Below are 20,031 nucleotides of genomic sequence, written 5' to 3'. Positions count from 1 at the left end.
TGCAAAAGATCTATTTGCATCATATTGTGGACTACAGATACGGTGCGAGAGGAGGGTATTGGGATCCCGCAAAGGACCTATTCATGTTGTATCATGGACTACATATATGGCACGAGAGGAGGGAATTGCAATCCCATGACACACCTATTCGCACTGTATGTTGGAATACAAATATGGCATAAGAGTTTCCGGCACTATGACATGGTTCAAGACCTATTCACACCATCGTATAATGAGAAATCAAATGCAAGAAAGACATGATCCTTGTTGTTATTACCTTCAGATTAAATCCTCGCTCAATTTCCTAGAAAGCCTCGGTATAAGTCTTATAGGAGGTGGTCTCACTTTGTAACCTAAGGAGTCGATATGACACAATGGTGGAAAAGCATCAACACTGGAAGTGGTCTCCTTGCTTTATATCATCTACAAGCAAACAAGCACATGCAAAAGCAAAGTAGATATATCGCAAAATGAAATAGAGGCAACCTGGGAGGGATTGTTGTTTGTGTCATATTCTAGATATCTAAAATGAGCCACATAAGCCATGATCGATCTTTTATACTTGTGTGGCATGTGACACATGGCACTTATTATTGGCTATCATTTGCCATGGGCATCCACGTGGCTATCGATGTGGCTGTCCACGTGGAAAATCCCTCCCATTGTCTATAAATACATGTTACAAGGCATATTTTGGTTTTTTTAGCAAATTGTGCACTTGATTTGTTTTAGTCCTCCTAAGCTAGTTCTCGAGTTCCTCGTGCCATTTTGGGTGCAATTTCATCAGCTGTTGTGGGAAGCACGATACAAAGCGAGGAGTGACGTTCATCAGGTGGTTGAGTTTGTTTTCGCATCGTAGTAGCATTCAATGATACGAAGTGAGTAGCCATTCTTCGTCTGGTTGGCTTCATCTATTCATGCCATGTCGTGCATCCTAGGATACAAATAGAGCAGGCATTCTTCGTGTGGTTGGCTTCCTCTTTTTGCATCATATCGTGCATCCTACAATACGAAGTGAGTAGGCATTCTATGTATGGTCGCCGTCATCTTTTCACGCTGTATCATGCATCCTACAATATGAAGTGAGTAGACATTCTTTATGTGGTCGGCTTCATCTATTCACACTGTATCATGCATCCCTCAATGTTCGAATCAAAAGATAGCTTCCAAGATGTAGTCGCTCGAAAGAGGAAAAGAAGAAGATTGTCTTCACAGGGTCAAGGGGTTATGGTTGTCCTACCTTTTCTCCTAAAATTCCTAGTGCTTATTCTCCTTGCTCAGCAAAAATTGTGGGAATTATTAGGAAGTCCCCAATCAAAGGTAAGTCACCATTGAGGGTTCCTGGATTGTCTTAGATCACAAAGGTTTCTCCCTCAGAAAGGCTCCTAGAATTTCTTCTTTAGAATGGCATGGAGTTATCTTACTATGGAGTTGCAAAGGATATTTTCAACCCCCTTGACTAGGATATTGACCATATCTTGAATTCTTGCAAAAAAAATAAAAAAATGAAGGAGTTCGCTTAGTTTGAAAGTCTTGTATTTCCTATGGTTGAAAAGGATGCAAAGGAATATGTTCATATACCTATTGGGAGCTCACCTTGAAAGAAGGAACTGTTCACAAGGAAGTGTGCATCTCATTCTCTTGACAGGTTTTGTGCACATGATTTGTTTTATTCTACTCATTCTAGAAAATGTAGGCTTAGGTCAAAAGTAGCTACATTCATTGTGTATACTCTTGTTAAATATCTTGTCAAATCTGATGAACAACAAATGAAGGAACCAAAATGTTCTAGCTTTTACCTTTTGGATGAGATGGCAAATGAGAAGGATGTAGAGGAATGTTTAGATCCCTAGCAAAAGAAGCATATATTGCTGACAAACTAGATGTTGACCAATTCAAAGCTAAGACCATAATTGAAGAAAGCCATGTAAGTGTAGATATTGTATGTGACTCCTCTTCTTTCTATACTCTTCCAACTTTCCCTATTAAGGATAAGGAATACATATTGCTATTAGACATTCAAAGATTCTTTCTATTAAGGATAAGGAATACATATTGGTATTAGACATTCAAAGGTTCTTCAATCTTAGGGAGGATTATTGTTTAGCGATCATTGCAGAGGCTTCTAATGCTACAAATGGCATTGTTGATGTCAAAAATGAATCAAAAGAAGACTTACTTAAACTGGACATTGAAATTACAGATGACAAGTTTATTGATGCATGGGATTCCCTTTCTCTTTGTTTCAACAAGGAAAAGGATGCTAAGAAATAGAATGGGATTACTGATGGGGAGTTCAACTACCTTCAAGACTGACTAGGAATTTTCAATTTTTGAAGAAAGGAGTTAAAGTATGTTAAAGAATTGGAAGATATCAATGAGGCACAATCATCAATAAATATATGGAATCCAACTAAGCTAGAGAATGATGAAAGTCAATTGGTACTATTATCTCCGATTTTGTAAGATACATTAATATGTTTGATTTCAACTTTCATTTCACATTCATCTTTTTTGCAGTTGGAGATTGAAGATTTTGATAACTTCTTCGGACGGGGAAAGGGTCAAGAGCTAGTATTAGTTCATTCAAAGATGTTGCACTTGGCCATTACTTAGCAAGGATTGATCCCAATGTTTTCTTGGTATTTCATAACATCTTCTCAAAGGAAGCAACATGGCTTGTACTATGTATCAATGCACTTACAAGGCTACTTGGTTTCTCTTAGTTACAATATAATGTACATAAGGTGATGTTTTTTGAGAAAACAACAATTAGGATTTCTAGTTATGATCTTGGTTTCTCTACTTCTACAGCAGGATACTTTCTAGCCCTCTAATCTTATGCTTTGGCAACAATTCAAACTCATATAAAATCAATAGTTGGCTACAAGAGAAGAAATTTTCTATCTTATAGAGGAAAGTTCCCAGAGGAGGAGAAAGGCTCTTAAGAGCTAGTTTTGTACTTTTCTATCTTGAAAAGTACTATGAATTCTCAAGTTTCATTTTTCATCTTTTGTATTAATTATTTGAAGCTATCATTTAAAAAAACTAGCTGAATAGCTCCTCAAGAGCATTGCTTTTTGTAACTCCTCCATGTCTTATGCTTTGAAAAAAACTTGTATGTGCTTGATACTGAGATTTTTCCATGCCTTGGCTGCTATAAGTTGCTAGGGGGACCTTGCTCCTCCACAAAGTAAGGCCCATGGATATGAAGGATGTGTTGCAAATATAAGAGAGTAACAATCATTTTATGCCATTGGAAAAAATTTCAAAGAAAAATTGGATTAAAACTCTTACCAAATAAAATGTGATATCCTTTTCTCCCCATGCCTCCTTTATCACTTAAACAAGATTTATAATCAAACATTTGAACTCTTCTACATATGTTTAGGTTGTCTTTTGTTGCTTGAGGAGCTTTAGAACGACATTGTGGCGTCTCCAAACCTCCATCCTTAGAAATGCAAGTCACGGTGTGCTTGCAATGTTTGTTGTTATCCCATACATCTCTCTCCAATGCTCCCAAGTAATGCTTACATGTTTTCCTGTATGTTTTCCTAAAAAGCATTTGGATTTCGAGCCTCTCATTGAGATACCAGGCAAGACGTCTCTTGTTTTCCCTAAAAGTGTTGGATCTTTTCTTAAGTGAACTTGACATCCATGAAAACCCATTTTGGAGAGTAATGGCTCACATTTATCAATACATCATGCAATAAAGACAAGGGCTTAATCGAGTATGCATAGTCGAGATGCAACCTGAGTATTTTTTCAATTATTCTAATCTATGCATGCAAAGTACATATATGAACATTTATAAGAGGAATTGAAAGAATGGGATAAAGGAACTCTCTCACTTTGAGGATATTCATGGTAGGCATCTTCTACTACACATCTAGCATCTCTACCAAAGATCATCTGACCAGTGGCGGGTATATCAACCTGACAGTCTGCTTGTAAGATCTATGGCCTGCCTAGCAATACTTGATAGCTAGGTTGCCTTACAAACCTAATCACCCTAAAGTCCAGAATGCATTCCACATTCACAGTAATGCACCCTTCAAGTTGTCTTAACATTGTCATCGGCCATCTGAAGAATCATGGAGGCATCTTTTTTTATTTCTAACCCTAGCCTCTCCATCAATTCTGAACTCATAATGTTGACAAAGAATCCCGTGTCTACAATAGCATGATCTACTAATATGCCATCAACATATGATGCTACCCTTGGACAATGCTTTTCAACATGCTCAAACCAATTATCTCCTATTCATGTTATTCCTAAGGGAACCACGATATACCCCATATGTAAAATCTTTTTCAATTTCTTACATACTCTTGGAGACAAATTAATCAACTACAAGAGGTTTACATCATCCAACTTAACTTTGCAAAGAGAACTCGCTAAATCAAATTCATGATAGCTGGTAATAGCTCTCTTATCTCACCAAACCATTCTCTCCTTTGGTCTTTGAATAGGCTTTGGTGTCTCTTTCTTGGATTTTATCTTCTTCTTTGACAATTCCTTATCCTTCTTAGCATCAGTTTTACCATCTCAACAGCTTTTAGAGATCCCCCTACAATGTCAGGATTAAGGACTTGCATCCCCTTCATCTTGCATAGGGTTTCCCTCGATAGGTTTTGCCTTGTCTTTGTCAATGTCTTTACCCTTTTGACCTTTGGTAATAACCCATAGATTAGAAGCTTCAATTCCGTTAACACAAAAAACTTCAATAAGACTGACTCCACTGCCACTAGGTAGGATCTCTACAACTTTCCCTCTTTGCAGTATTTGTTTCGGCTCCTCATCTTGTTGGAGATTTTTTGCTTGTGCTTAATGTTTAACTGGACCTAGATCTTTACTTCCTTGTTGGAGAGATCTAATCTTGCTGTAATAGGTACTAGCTAAGCGGTCAAACTTTCTCATATGTCACATTTAACATTTGGACAATTCCTAGGGAAATGTTGGCTGCCACACCACTTATAGCTAAATCTTGAGGGGGCACCCTCTTCAGGGTGTCAACTCCCTATCAAATTGTGATGCTTTTTAAGGGAATTGACATCAACAGTTATTTGCCTATATTGTTTAGTGATCATGTCAATATAATGCTTCATCATATCCTTAACTTCACCAAGGAAATTTGAGGCACTTGACTCATAGCCACGATTGTCTACATGTCATTCCATTGGCTTAACCACTTGATTAGGAGTTGGCCATTGATTCCATGGAGGAACAACTTTAGAATTTATTTTTTGGCCTGCAACACTTGGTGGAGCCATCTGACTAGCCATAGGCATGGTCACACTGGGAGGAGTTGACAACATGGGCACACTCTGAATGAAGCTTCCTCTCCCATTAGGAGTATTCATGGGCATCTCTTGACCTCCATTTATCAATGCCAAAGTATGTCCAACACCTAGACTCATATTCCAATTTTCCCTAGGGGTATAGGCTACTTGTAATCGCGAATCTACCTCCTTTGGTCATGTAATAGCCGTATCAATGTCAGCAAGAGCACCACTGGTCGACTGTTAAATGTTAAAGACTAGCCCATGCAAAAAGTATTGCAAGTGAGTAGTAGCTAGAATAGAAATATAGGTTTGCAACTTACAAAATACTTCCTTCAATTTCTTGGCATAGCCTTGAACATTCTTGTGAGGTTATTGATGTGTTATGTTAAGAACACGTAACCAATATTGACCTCCCCTTTCAAGGAAAAACTCTCTTTGGAAGGCTACAAAAAATGCATCAATTGTAGCTATGGTTCTAACCTCTAGGCTGTGATACCATACCACAGTTTGTCCTTTTAGAGTCATATTAAAGAACATCATCAAGTGTTCTTCATCTTGGATTCAATAATTGAACATTAACTTTTGGAATTCATTGATATAAAGTTTTGCATCTTCCTTTGCTAACCCATTAAAAATGGATAATCCCAAGGCTAGCAAGTTTGGTGTTCCTATTAGGATTGCAATGGGTTATGTTATGGTGATGACCGAATTCTCTAAAGGAGTTTGAATGATGGGAGATATTACTCCACTCGAAGTGGGTTGACTAACTAGAAGAGGGGAAGTACTAGAACTTCCTCCTCCAAATGGACTATGCATGGGGCTATGGTTTCTAAGACCCCTCCCTTGTAGGGATATCATGTTGAGATATCGAGCTCCACTCGTGATATGCCAAGGTGATCGTTGTGTATTTATGTCACCGACTTGTCAGTTGTAGATGCAGTTGGTACACCGCCCATGAATAATAGCTAGATGACAGCTATCCTTATCTACTCTAGTTCGTGGCTCAGTTAGTATGCCACCTTAGTTAGTTGTCTTTGGTTTGAGACCCATATATAGGGTTCTTCTATTTCTTTGTATGAGACTTCTTTTTGGCTTACATAACTAAGAAGAGGAAATTTGTTTTTCAACCTCCACCTTTGTGTGTATTCCCCCATTGTGCAAGCAAGAAAGCTACAAGTGAGACTCCTTCCTTCTCTCCCACAATCTTAACATGGTATCAGAGCCTTGTTCGTGGTAAGGAGCTCAAGAAAGCAAGCCAAGCTCGCGGTGTTTTGGTAAGAGGAGCAATGTTGCTTTCATTTTCTGTTTTGGGAGCAGATCTCTGCAGGTAGCACAGCCGGAAATTGCAAGAGTGCATTGTCTCAGGTTGAGACGCCCTTCGCGGTGAAGCAAGAGGGCAGTATATGCTGCGGGATAGGGATTTAGCCCTTGGCGACCCTATTTTTTTATTTGAGGCCATTTCGGGGCCTGTTTTGAAGGCGGAAGTTTTCTGTACACACTTAGGAAAAGGCCCTGTTTTATGCTGTGCGACCATTGTTCTACAGGTCGGTGAAAAGTTACCACAGAGATTGCATCGTATGCTTGTGTGTAGAGACATTGGGAGTTACAAAATCATCCTTGGTTCTTGTTTATGCAAAATCTTCACTAGGAAGTGACTCTGTGGTCAAATACCACTTTTGCCAGTTTTGCATATTTGCCTTTGTGAGGCTGAAGCTGTGTTCTTTGCAGTGACAGAATTTTTTGCAGTGTTCTGTAATGGCGTCTGATTCTCTCTCACAGATTGTCACTGAAAAGCTTGACAAGAACAACTTCCAAGCATGGAAGTTTAGAATGACGAATTTCCTTATGGGAAAAGGATATTGGGAATTTGTTGCAGGAAATGAAGAAGAACCAATTCTTCCTGATGTTCCCAATCAACAGCAAATGCAGGCATTTAAAGCATGGCATGAGAGAGCCAGGAAAGTTATGTTTTGGCTGTCTATTAGCATTTCAGACTCTATGATTGTGCATATTCAGGATGCAAGTACGCCAAAGGAGGCATGGGATACTTTGTCAAAAATGTATAGCACAAATACGCAAGCCAGGAAAATGCAGCTCAAGCAAGAGTTGCATAATGTGCAAAGAGAAAATATGAGCATCAATGACTACCACATGAAGGTGAAGAAGATTGCAGATGCACTTGCTTCCATTGGGTCACCAGTGGAAGATGATGATTTAGTTTTTGTGACCTTGAATGGTCTAGGAAAGGATTATGCACAGTTCCAAACTTCCATTTCCGTCCGTGAAAGACTTCCTGATTTTGAGGAGTTGATTGCTCTTCTAATTTCTGAGGAGCAGAGAAATGGTCGTGCATCTTCTTCAGGAGGAACATCAAAAGAAGCTATCTTCTACTCAAATGCTGGAAGAGGTAGAGGAAGCCGATCTGGAGGCCGTGGTAGAAATCAGAATATGCAGTAAACTCAAGAAAACCAGTCCTATGGAGGAGGACGTGGTAACTCTAGAGGTAGGGGGAGCCAAAGAGGTCGTGGTGTATGGCAAAGAGGCCAAAATGCAAACAACAATGTTGAATGCTACTACTGTGGTAAAATGGGTCATATGGCTAAAGACTGCTATAAAAAGCAGAATGACATCATGAATGGGAAATTACAACAAGGGAATTATGCATCTTCTAGTAGACAGGGTGATGACAAAAATGAGCATTTGTTTATGGTGCAGCACATGAACAATTCTGTGACAAGTGCAGAAGAAAGCAACAATGTGTGGTATGTTGCCTCAGGTGCATCAAATCACATGACAAGTAATGCAGAATGGATGGAGGATGTAAGGAAAATGGAAAAACCAGGATTTGTGGAGATTGGTGATGATACTGCACATCCTATTGTGCAGACTGGAAAAATTCCTTTGTTTATGCAGGATGGGAAAAAGAAATACCTGTCCAATGTATTTCATGTCCCAAATATCACCAAGAATCTAGTTTCTGTTGGTCAAATGGTTGAGCAGGGCTTGCAGGTCAGATTTAATCCTCATGGATGCTTTGTTGAGGATATGAAAAATAAAGGTCACTTGATAGCAAAAGGAAAGAAGAAGGGCAGAATGTTTTTGTTGGATGCAGACATGTCTGAATTGAGTGCAGCAATGTTTGCACATGGGACAGGTGTAGTTGTAGATATTGAGATCTGGCATAAACGCATTGGTCATGTTAATGTACAGCGACTTAAATCAATGCAGGCCCAAAATATTGTTGCAGGATTGCCTAAATTCAAGGTTGCAGAAATGCATAAGGTATGTGAAGCCTGTCAGTTTGGAAAACAGGCAAGGAAACCATTTCCTAGACATGTTCAAGAGAGTAAGAAGCCATTGGAATTAATCCACTCTGATGTGTGGACTACTAAAGCTGCATCTCTTGGAGGCTGTCATTATTTTGTCACTTTTATTGATGACTATAGCAGAAAAGTTTGGGTGTATTTTATGAAAAAGAAAAGTGAAGTTTTTGGGCATTTCAAAACTCTTAAAGCTATGTTTGAAAAAGAAACAGGCCTGCAAATAAAATGCCTAAGGTCAGATAGAGGGGGAGAGTACCTCTCAAATGAGTTTGCAAGGTTCCTGCAAGAGCATGGCATAAAGCAGCAATATTCATGCAGTCATACCCCACAACAAAATGGAATTGCAGAAGGAAAAACAGGCATATTGGAGAGGTATCTCGTGCCATGCTCAATGAAAAAGACTTGCCAGATTTTTATTGGGCTGAGGCAGTTGCTACAGCAGTCTACATAATGAACAGGACTCCCACTGCAACAATACATGGGATGACTCCAAAGGAGAGGTATACTGGTAGGAAACCAGATATTTCTCATTTGAAAATTTTTGGTTGCATTGCCTATGTACATGTGCCAGATGAGTTGAGATCCAAGTTGGATCCAAAAGCTGAGAAGTGCATCTTTATTGGTTACTCTCTGCAGCACAACAAAAAGGGTATAGATGCTATAACCCTTCTACTTGTAAGTTTACAGTGAGCAGAGATGTTGTTTTTTATGAGATGAGTAGCTGGTATAAACCAGTAAATGTGATTGATGATGTAGATGCACAAAACGGTAATGCTGCACAGAATTCACATCAGCAGTCACAAAATATTAGTGGACCTAGAGCGTCCTCTAGCAGTGGTTCACATTCTTCGCCATGGATAGGCAGATTGAGATCAGGAGAATCTTCTCAAAGAAATGCAGATAGTGGTATGCAGGTATCACGAAAAGGAAAAGAGAAGGTAGATTAGCCCATGTTTGATGTGAATGCAGGTCACTCTTATGTGGATGGTGAATCCAGTGGCTCAGAACAGAGCATTGATGATGTGTTGGGTATTCCTTCTATTGTTACACCTGGAGTAAGGAAGACCAGGGATGTTTTGAGAGCACCTGGGAGTGAACCTACTTTGCGCAGGTCTACCAGAGTTAGGTATCTTGTTGATAGGATGAGATATGATGGATTTACAGCCATTCACTATGCATATATGGTCAAAGTGATATAGGAACCATAACCCACTTCTTTTGAGCAAGCCATGGGAAAAGAAAAATGGGAGAAAGCCATGGATGAAGAAATGGATGCCTTGGAAGAAAATGCTACATGGGAATTGGTACCTTTGCCTAAAGGTAAGAATGCAATTGGCTGTAAGTGGGTTTATAAGGTGAAACACAATGCAGATGGTTCCGTGAATAGATACAAGGCAATATTAGTAGTCAAGGGGTATGCACAAATATATGGCATTGATTATGAAGAAACATTCAGTCTGGTTACAAGGATGGAAACCGTAAGAGCAGTCATTGCTATGGCTGCATCAAAGGGATGGTCTTTACATCAGATGGATGTAAAGAATGCCTTCTTGTATGGTGATTTGCAAGAAGAGGTCTATATGGAGCAGCCACCAGGTTATGTGCATGCTGTTCATCCTGAGTTTGTTTGCAGGTTGAAGAAAGAATTGTATGGCTTGAAGCAAGCACCTAGAGCATGGTCTGACAAGATAGGACAGTATCTTGTCACTATTGGCTTTCAGATTTCCAAGGCAAATTTCTCACTTTATGTGCAAAAAACAGAGAAAGGTATTATGCTACTTGTCATTTATGTCGATGATTTGATTATGACAGGTGACAGTGATGAATATATCATTTATGTGAAAATGCTATTGAAGCAAAAGTTTGAGATGAAGGATTTGGGAGAGCTGCGTTATTTCTTGGGCATTGAGGTGATTAGATCACCAAGTGGGATACAGCTCTTGCAAAGGCAGTATGGATTGGACATGCTGTCCAAATATGGGATGACAGGCTGTAAGCCTATTTCAGTTCCTTTGGAGCAGAATGTGAAGCTGAGCACAGATGCGGGTGAGCTTCTGGAAGACCCTACTATGTACAGACGCATAGTAGGAAGTTTGATTTATATGACTATTACCAGGCCAAATTTGAGCTATGCTGTTGGATTGGTAAGTCAGTTTATGCAGGCTCCAAGGAAACCGCATTTGGATGCGGCTAGACGCATACTCAGGTATGTGAAGTCCACATTGCAGTATGGACGATTTTATGAGACTGGGGTTTAGATACAGCTGCATGGATACACTGATGTTGATTGGGCTAGTAGTATTTCTGATAGACGATCTACCAATGGATATGTGTTCTCTTTTGGGAGTGCTGCAGTCACTTGGAGCAGCAAGAAACAGCCTATAGTTGCCTTATTGAGCACAGAGGCCAAGTACAAGGGTGCAGCAATGGCTGCATGTGAGGTAGCTTGGTTGCATAAGCTACTTTATGATATGCATCAGCCTACAGATGGGCCAGTTGTCATTTATTGTGACAACATGAGCAGTATACACTTGGCAAATAACCCAGTCTATCATGCTAGAACAAAGCACATTGAGGTGCATTATCACTATGTGTGGGAGAGGGTTTTACTAGGTCTTATTGATCTAGTTTATGTCAGCATAGAGGATCATGTAGCTGACATATTTACGAAGGCATTGGGCACAGAGAAGTTACGCAAGTTCAGAGACCTGCTTGGTGTGCAGGAATTGGGATTGAGCTCGAGGGGGAGTGTTGAGATATCGAGCTCCACTCGTGATATGCCAGGGTGACCGTTGTGCATTTATGTCACCCAACTTCTCAGTTGTAGATGCGGTTGGTACACCGCCCATGAATAATAGCTAGATGATAGCTATCCTTATCTACTCTAGTTCGTGGCTCAGTTAGTATGCCACCTTAGTTAGTTGTCTTTGGTTTGAGACCCATATATAGGGTTCTTCTATTTCTTTGTATGAGACTTCTTTTTGGCTTACATAACTAAGAAGAGGAAAACTGTTTTTCAGCCTCCACCTTTGTGTGTATTCCCCCATTGTGCAAGCAAGAAAGCTAAAGTGAGACTCCTTCCTTCTCTCCCACAATCTTGACATATCAGACTACTCCTTTGTAGAGAATATCTCCTAATAATTTCGGCCTGCCATCTAGCCCATTCAACTCTTTCTTTCTTCTAAAGTTTGGCTTGATGATCTTTTGGATCTATTTCACAGCCTTTTGGCATAATTAATAAATTGTCCTAATGACCGAGATTTAGAGACTGCCACTTATTAGTGGCTCCCGAAAAATGCACCACCTATTGGTACCTAAAACAAACCCGATATTGCCTCTATGGCACTAGCCGGGCCTCTACTACACACCCAAAACACCCCTCTAACCTCCTGGATCTAGGAACATCTAAGGGGTATACTACCCTAACCTCAAATACAAAACTTTGCTTTTGTATGGATTGCAATCTAATGGATAACCCTTCCCACACTCCTCACAGGGAGTTCCTATACATATCGATGTAATACACCACGTAAGCATAGACAAAGGGAGTGCCCCTTGACAGATTGTCGTGGCCTCACTACGACTCTTCTACACCTCGGGGATTGGCCCCAAGATGCACCATCAACACATAAATCATGTAGGACACATAATCCACTCTTTCAATCGATTGATCTAGGAGATAATAAATAGTCCTCACCAAATATTTCCCTAGGAATGAACCACTAACCCTATAGCTGAGGCTACCTCACCTCCTCAACATAGATCATCATTCATGAAAATAATTAATGTGTATCGAGGATGATACCATATGTTTTGTGTGCAATGCAATTGTGTATGATTTATAATACTCAAATAATTTTATTCATTAACAAATAGCATTGTCAATAGAAACAATTATTTTCATGCATTTCTTCTAATCGAGATTGTTGCGTTGCTTAGGGCCAACACCAAGCATTCTTGTGCTACTGGACCCTCTTATTTTTAAACCACAGGTGTCCTATATGCCATGTATTAAAAATAATAATAATTCAATGTATTATAAGCACTTAAACCCCCCTTCTCCCTACCGCTTAAGGTTGTGCATTCAGTGGGGTAGATTTAGAGTGTATTTTCAATGCATTTTTTCTTCATTAAAGAAATAAACACCCACCTTAACATAGAGATAGAGCTGAACTAAGGCTAAGCCTCATGCCTTATTCTTATCATACATTTACAAATACAAATATTATTTTTTTTCTCTTTTTGGGATGCAAAAACTCTATTGTTGGCTATTTTTCTTATTTTTTACTATTTATTTATTGATAAATATTTAAAATTTTTATTTAGTAATTTAGACTGATTGATCTTACTAAGAATTATTTTTTTACAATATTTCATCCCAGACGAATACCATGTGCATAACAAAACCCCAAAATCACATGATTTTCCTTAAACTCTACAATGTTGCAGGTTTGGCATGTTTACAAAGAAATTATTGGATGAGTGATTTTTCTTTATCTCTTTAACATTTTTTATATATCAGAGCATTGGTAACCAAATGCAACCATTTCCAACCAAAATTTATCATAAAACAATAAAATCTACTGCTTACTCATATAATCGTGCCTTATGACGTACATATCTCATGATTGGAGGCCCACTAATACTTTCCAACAGCCCTAGTGATAATCCTTCTGACCTCGCTATACTCTCCTTTGAACTCTAATATCATCCCATGATCAAAATCTATCATTTCAGTCCACCCCCTTCTCTCATAGAATCAACCATGGAAACACACAATAGGAGAGAGGAGAGACGAAGACTAAAAATTGATCTCTTGATAGAATGTATCATTTTCTGAATGGATTTTGGTGATGGGAAGTGTGAAAATTCTTTTTCTTGCTATGTTCTTCCATTCCCTTGATGGAAAAGGATTGCAAAAATCATTTTTTAAATCAAGGAGGTGCCGAAAAATACCCCCCGCCCTACGATTCATGTTTTTTGGTTTAGCCTTTAGTTAAGCTATTAAGCTTTTAAACCAAAAAAACTAGTTTAAGTTTGGACTTTTTACATTGCTCTCAGCAAGTGGATTTTTGTAGAATGGAGACCCAAACAAACTCCAATTCGTGAACAGACTGAATGGCTGGCTTCATGGTGTTCAAATCTATTGGCCTCCATCATGCACTTTCTAGCTCTTGGATCACATAGTTGCTTTATAATGCGAAACCTTGCAGGGACTAAATGGGGGGTCAAACGGATTGTGATTGACGAATCGAGACTTGCATTGCATTCTTGGCATCAGAGTCCATCTAGGAAAAATCCAGCTCATCGATTCGTAACCGTTTCATTTTGCATGAAAATTTGGTCTTTTATGTCTCCCAGGTACTTTTCCACTTCAAAAATGGGTTCCAAAAATCTGCTCTCATGTTTGCTAGCAAAGCTCATAGGATAATTGAGATTATGTTCACCAGGTTGGAGCAAGACATCTCCCACAGTGAACTTTGATACATGAATGTGCACATGGAATGTTGTTGGGACCTAAAACGGGCCCGTGACATTGGCTCTATGGCACTAGTCGGGCCTCTACTACTCACCTCAAACCACCCCACATGGCCTTGTGGCCAGGAGCGTCTAAGGGATATACTCCTCTAACCTCTAATATAGAAGTTTTGAGTTTGCATGATTTGTAATCTAATGGATATCCTTCCCCACACTCCTCAGAGGGAGTCCCTAAACATATCGGTGTTATATACCATGTAGGCACATACAAAGGGAGCATTCCTTGGTTGATTGCCATGGCTCCACTACGACTCTCCTACACCTCAGGGATTATCCCTAAGATGTGCCGTGAACACATAGAACACATTTGAAACAAGCTCCACTCTTTTTATGAATTGATCTAGGAGATAATAGATAGTCCTCACTGAATATCCCCTAAGAAACCAAACATCTAACCCTACATCTTAGGGTACCTCATACTCTCAAACATAGGTCATCGCTCATTAAAAAACAGTTGCTATGCATCCAGGATAATACCATATGGTGCGTGAAATGCAATTATGTATGACTATCATGCTCAAACAAGTTTATTTATTAACAATCAACATCGTGAAAGTGCAAAAACGGTTCTTTTCCTGTTTTTCTTCTCAACCGCAATTATTGCGCTCCTTAAGGCTAGTACATCGAGCCTTCTTATGCTACTAGACTTTTTTAATTTTAAAAAACACTGCACCTACATACCATGCATCATAAAACATTAGAATTCAGTGTACTTCAAGCACTCAACAACCCCTTTCTCCTTACCATTTAAAGTGATGCATTGGTTGGTAGGTTTAAGGCATACTTTTCATGTATTTTTCTTTCACAAAAGCAATAAAAACCAACTTTAACATAGAGATAGGACTGAACTGAGGCTAAAACTCATGCTTTAGCTCTACTATACATTCACAAACATAAATATTATTTTTTATTTTTTGGATGCGAAAAATCAAAATTTTCTTATTTTTTGCTCTTTATTTATAAATAATTATTGATATTTATTGATTTACCGATTTAGATTGATTGATCTTACCAAGAATGATTTTCTTATCATATTTCAACCCATAGGAACACTATATGCACGACAAAATCCAAAAAACACATAATTTTTCTTAAATAGTAATATTGTAAGTTTTGCGTGTTTAGCATAAAATTATTATACGACTGATTTTTCGTGATTACTTCAACATTGCTGATAAATCAAAGCATCGGCAACCAGATACAATCATTTTCAACCATTTTCAAACAAAAGATGAAATCTATGACTTACTCATGAAATTGTGCTTTCTTATGATGTATGTATTTCATAATTGGAGGCACGCTAACACTTTCCAACAACTCCATTGATGATCCTTCCAATCCCAATCTATGCTTCTTTGCGCTCTCGCATCATTGCTCGATCAAAATCTTTCATCTCAACCTACCCCTTCTCTCATATATTAGCCCATAGAAACATACAACAAGAGGAGAGAGGAGAGAGGAGAGAGGAGAGAGGAGAGAGGAGAGAGGAGAGAGGAGAGAGGAGAGAGGAGAGAGGAGAGAGGAGAGAGAAAGACTAAAATCAAATCTCTTCATTCAGTGACTCTATAGTGTGTAAGGATACAATGAAAGGATGATTCAAAGGTAGTCTCGATGTTTTTCTTCTTCATTGAAGTAAGCTAGAATATCATCAAAGAAGAGAGCAAGTTTGGCCACACACAAGAATGAGCTTCTTTATTCATTTCTTAACTTATATATATGCCTTTATCCCTTCCTTGGATGGCCATCCACTTTTTGGTTGGCCTTTGTTCATTTCTCTACTCAACTTTTTTCTCCTTCCTATAAGCATCGGCCTTAACCTACACCTCTCATTCTTTATAATGTGCACGGGAGAGAGAGGTCGACATTCTTTTACAAAATGAATTGCAATGCACCTGATGCTTTTCTTGCCATCATATCATAGTGCACTTATTATTGTGTGCTTCCTTTTACATTTGAGGCTTTTTCCTATATGTCTTCAGATTTTTTTCTGTGTGTCTTTCTCTTCCATTTTTCTTTCACCTTGGGACTATTCTCCATTTCCAAATTTTTTGGTTTTTTTGCCTTGGTATTCTGAGGATGTAACATTTACCCCCATGGCACCTGATGGTATGGGCTGATTTAATAGAGGATGGATAAGAAATGGTTCTTCGGGTTGTTGGGGAGGCGGGTCATGTTGGGCATGCTTTATGAAGTGAGTTTGGGAGGTTGCCGATAGCAAAGATAGATGATTGGTTGAAGAAGGCCTTTGTAGGTGTTGGTTTGCTATGCCGTCGTACCATGTTTCTTAAAAGAAAAAGAGTGCACTCCCTAGGGGGGTTGTGTCTACCTTACCATGTAGTGCACCATGCAAGTGATAGTGGAATTGGGAGATGGATTGAATCATAGGCAAGCCTAAGGTGTTGTTTCGCGCTTGAGGACCTAGTTCATCGAAATGGGGGTGTTGTGAGTGACTTAGGGAGACATGTCTATCAGTAATGTTCCACCCTTGATGTGCCCTAAGTTGTGATGTGGGAGAGGGGCTAGGGTGGTCCCTAGGTGTAGTGCTTATGATTCTCATAGAGTACAAAAGGGCTTATTTCATTCTTGTGTTTCTTTTCTCTCCACTTCTTTCCTTCTTGTCCATTTCCTTTATCTTTTCTTTTCTTTTCGTTTTCTTTTATTTTTTCCTCTTTTTTTTGAATTATAAAGGGAGCATACTAAGAAGCATCCCATTCATGAGCAAGGGGCTACATGGCAGCTTGATGGCTTTGCTTATTAGGAAGGCCCTACTTTGTAGATTCCCCTTCAAGTTAGCTCTTACATTGAGTGGAGTAGATGAAAAAAATGATTGGTTACACCGAGTGAATCTACTATCACTCATGTCTTCTAAGAGGTTCATACAAAATGCTGGCAAGAGGGTGGCTCTCATCATGAGGCATACCATTGCACAACTATCTATTTCAACATCGATATAAAAAAGAGGGGTGACAACCGCTCTTCCTCTATAGTAGGTTTTTCCTTTAATAATATTTGCACAATAGACAATGGTAGTTATAGGTGGTGATGAAGGCAGGATTGGGGCATGAGGAGAAGTATTTGAGGAAACCTACTATGGATGGGCAAAGGTCCCTTTTAGTGAAGATTATGCTTCCTTCAGGGATTGAGACATTAACATTATAGACCAAAGGGAAGCCATATCTACCATGCGTCTCCTAGTTGAAGTCAACTTCAATCCTTCTCAGGTAGGGCATGTAGGTAGGGTCATCCTGTTCATGTGATAGGGTGTTGCAGAAATCTATCCAGGTCTCTAAGTTAGAGTCCCATATGTTTTTTGTGCTACCTAGGCTGAGCCTCATATCCCTCCACTCTCTAGGGTACCTCCACCACCTTATCTTCCCAATAATAGCCATCTCCTTCCTAGCCTTGTTGGAAGCTTAATGACATTCTTCACCACCTTGGGAGACAATACTCTATCCAATGTATGAGGGAAGGTGAAGGAGAACTGGAAAGGGTGGCCATAGTTTTTCCATTGCTCCCATACTACAAGTTCTTAGGCCTAGTTGACAGGGTCACATCCCTCGCTTTGAGGAATGGCCACTTGTGAAACTTGCAGTGTCTTGGCTTAGAGCTTCCTACGAGTGAGTTTCACATGTTCTATACATTTGTGCCTCATCTCCACCATCCATTCAGGTGGCATAGCTTCCTCCCCTTACTCTTTTGGCTGTGCTTGTGGCTACAAAGGGGGCCTTGGTTCTTGCACTTATTCGTCCTCTTGTTGGTCTTGTTCAAAATCAGACCCTTCTTCTTAAATTAGCTCCATTGGCTCTTGTTGAGGTGGTTGCACTTATTGCTTTGGCTCCCCAAGCCCTAGCAATGCGAGTTTTTGTGAGGAAAGCCAATTAAGATTGGATGGGCTCATTGCTCCTCTACTCCCAAGTTGGTACTAGGCTTGGATGCCTTGGCATGGAGTCCATGTTGCAATGCCCTCCTAGCATTCTTGTCTCAACACAATGAAGTCTTTGACACTATCTTTATTTTTGAAATGGGCCAACCTGTAAGCCAAGTCTTTGACTCTATCTTCATTCTTGGCGGGCAAGAGACAAAGATTACGTTGAAGATAAGTTAAAGAACTTATTTGTCAAAGGGACTACTTGTTTTGTTTTCGTGTCTGTGTTGTAAATTACGCATGAATGAACCCTACTCCCTAAAAGGCTTAATTAATGAAGCTAGTTTTAAATGTCGCACATAAATGTGGTAGGACCTAATTAGAAAACTAAAGCTATCAAGGGAAGCGGGTGTGTGGAATCCCCGACAGGTTCGTCCTATGGCAGGGTGGTCCTGAAAAATTGGGAGGCTTCTCACAAGGTCTTACCAACGTTTGAACTTTAGGAATTGTTAGGTTAGAACCCCGATTCATGCCGTTTTAGGGGACTAGAATGGGACTATGCCCTATAGGCAGAGAGGTCGAGCAGCGCATCCCTCTCGTTTCCCATTCTCTTTGAACCAAGTGTGGTATAGGTCAGCTTTGGCTTGGGTATCTCTGCGTAAAGTAGGATGTCTAGAACCCGACGCTAGAATGCTGTCAGGAGACCTTGTCTATTAGGAACCCAAATTTCAGGTCGATCATAGTGGGTTCGGCCGTCCGTTGCGAGGCGGACTCGGAAAACCCTAGGCGAAAAACCCCGAAACATTCCCTAGGAGTATCGAACGACAATGCTTAGATTCATTTCTTGATGGACTGCTAAAACGTGCTTAGACAGCTGACAGGCGGGCACGTTACATGATAATACAAACTTTGCTTTGTGGAATTTTAGGATGCAAAATTTATTGATTGGCAGAGGCTAGTGGGGTTTGTGTACGGGGGCAAAAGCAGAACCTGAACTTCCTAAATGGAATCTGACTCATGATCAATGGAGAGCTCATCGATAGTGGTTGGAAAGAGCAAGCAAAGTGTTACATTGGTTCTTTTTATGCATTTCTCATGCAATGGTTATGCAAATTACAAGTTGTTAGTCCCCAAATGATGGTTGGGATAGTCTCATGAAGAATTATGGTACTATTACTCAAGGAAGATACAAGTGAAGCAGCAATTTAATAATATGTCTAGAAATGGTAGGAGCATTCAAGCTTATATGAGAGAGATTAAAACCATAGCAGATTAGCTTGCTACTATTGGTTCTAAAGTCTCAGAGGATGACATGATTGCAGATACATTAAATGGATTAGGCAAGGAGAACAAAGCATTTGATACTTTTATTTCTATAATAGTAGACCCCCTTAACTAGGATGAATTACTTGCAGTGCTGCTACATGAGAAAGTCAAGCTTGGCTTGAATATAGGTTCAAGTACCTCTCAAAGTAGAGATACTCTATTGTACTCCAGTCAGCAATCAAGAGGCGGTAGAGATTGTGGAGTTTTTTGAGGTCATGGAGATACTCAGAATAAATATGGAAAGCAACAACAGAATGCATGGCAAAGCTCGAATGTGCAAGGATAGTAAGGATATGGAGCCTTTAGAAGCAGGGGGAGATCACCTAGAGGCAAAGGTGGATCTTGGCAGTCACATGAGTAGTCTAACAAGGATAAAGACTGTCATTATTGTGGAAGATATGGACACAGAGCAAATGATTGTCATAAAAAGCAAGTAGATATGAAGGTAAAAGGCAAACAACATGGAAATTTTGCATCTTCCAGTGAAACACAGGATGATCAAGGAGGTAGGCCATTTGCCATGCAGCATGTTTTTAAGAATGAATATAAGCAAGGCAAGGATGAAAAGTGGTATATAGACTCAGAAGCATCTAATCATATGACTCTACATGGTGAGTGGTTTGATGAGTTGACAGCAAGTTCCCATGGACATGTATGCACTGACACACTGCATGATATTAAGCATACAAGTGT

The sequence above is a fragment of the Lygodium microphyllum genome, chromosome 14, assembly GCF_053477565.2.
Source record: "Lygodium microphyllum isolate KBCC chromosome 14, Lygodium_microphyllum_v1.1.10, whole genome shotgun sequence".
NCBI classification, from domain to species: domain Eukaryota; kingdom Viridiplantae; phylum Streptophyta; class Polypodiopsida; order Schizaeales; family Lygodiaceae; genus Lygodium; species Lygodium microphyllum.
The sequence above is the reverse complement of the archived record's forward strand: the minus strand, read 5'-3'. Positions refer to the sequence as shown.